The sequence below is a fragment of the Acomys russatus genome, chromosome 8 (assembly GCF_903995435.1).
Source record: "Acomys russatus chromosome 8, mAcoRus1.1, whole genome shotgun sequence".
NCBI classification, from domain to species: Eukaryota; Metazoa; Chordata; class Mammalia; order Rodentia; family Muridae; genus Acomys; species Acomys russatus.
In genome coordinates this window covers 36,238,600-36,240,040 of record NC_067144.1, presented here as the reverse complement: position 1 = coordinate 36,240,040, position 1,441 = coordinate 36,238,600, and the positions used below count along the sequence as shown (strand labels likewise).

Genomic DNA, 1,441 nt, shown 5'->3' with positions numbered 1-1,441 from the left:
CACTGTGTTTTATTTTGTCTATTTATTTCTAAATAGGATTGACAGAATGAAGACAAATCATGAAATGTACCTCCCCCAAAGAAAGGAGAGCAGCATTATTTAATCATTGCCAAATTAGGGATACTTACAGACAAGCTATAGTAAAAATGAGATTCTTTAGGTGGTTTTATCATTAATGCTAGGATTAGGGTCCAATTTTCACAATGCCTAGCTTGTAAAAAGTTTGCTCCACCCACTTCTCTCTGGCCTGTCCCATCTGGGACACAGACAAAGAAAGTGTGGAGTACTTTGGGACATCCAAGTAGCTTTGGGCTCAGATCTCTCTCCACCTGTTCCTCTCTGGCACGACCCATTTGAGTCACAGATATCAGGGTCTGGTTAGCAGAGGTGAGTCAGGTGCTGGCCACAACTGACATTTTCCACCATACCCAGAAGGCCTGAGGGACACCCAAGCAGTTTCAAATTGGAGCTCTCTCAGCCTGCTCCTCTCCTACGTGAATGAACTGGGATACAGATAGTGAACCTACCAGAAATCAGCTGGGCACAGGCTTCAACACCCATTGTCTGAAGCCTGAAGAGCCTTAAGGAGAGGCCTAGCAATCAGGCATTGGCTTGGAACTCTGTTCACCTGCACCCAACCTGCCTGCTAACTTGGGACAGAGATGGAGACCCCATTGGAGGAACCTTCAGGCCCTCTCAGACCCCTTCCTCCAGTCTCTCCTTTCCTCATCAGAGATGGGCAAGGTCCATGGATATTAGCCATAAGATACAGGCAAACAATGCTACAATTCATAGACCTAAAGAAGCTAAGTCACAAGGAAAACTCAATGGAGGATGCTTGGCTATTCTCATCTTAAGTGGATTTGCCTAATTGACTTCTAAGTATGCTACTGTTGTGTGTCTTTCTCAGAGATACATAATCAAATATATGTTCACCCTGATACATCATTAACAATATGTCAAGGAAACAGTTTACCTCAAGTCTATCTTAGTGTAGCAGTATGTTTATTAAAGTTATTTGTAGGTACTCTCTTCAGCAGCATGTATACTAAAATTGAAACAATACAGAAAAAATCATCATGGCCCATGCACAAGGATGATGATGCATAAAATTGTGAAGCATTCAGTATTGTTTCAGAACAATGAAAAAATATTACGAGCCCCTGTGGAAAAAGGCCAAATATAAATAAGGAGAGATGTACCTGAATTACACCCAGCTTCTCAACAGACTGTAAAAGCCAGAGGACCTGGGCAGATGCTTTGAAGTCTGTAAGAGAGCACAGATGCCAGTCCAGACTTCTATACCCAGCAAAACTTTCAATCACCATAGTGGGAGAAAACAATATTTTCCATGACAAATCCAAATTTAAAGAATATCTATCCACAAACCCAGCCTTATAGAAGATTCTAGTAAGAAAACTTACGGAAGTTAACCACACCA

At 41.8% G+C, this 1,441-nt stretch overlaps 1 non-coding gene across 1 annotated transcript; it reads left to right on the top strand.

The window, feature by feature from the left end:
• The first annotated feature begins 1,024 nt into the window (after positions 1 to 1,024).
• On the top strand, positions 1,025 to 1,134 carry LOC127193520 (U6 spliceosomal RNA). The gene has a single exon (XR_007831160.1). It is a non-coding gene; the product is annotated as a U6 spliceosomal RNA (small nuclear RNA).
• The last annotated feature ends 307 nt before the right edge of the window (positions 1,135 to 1,441 follow it).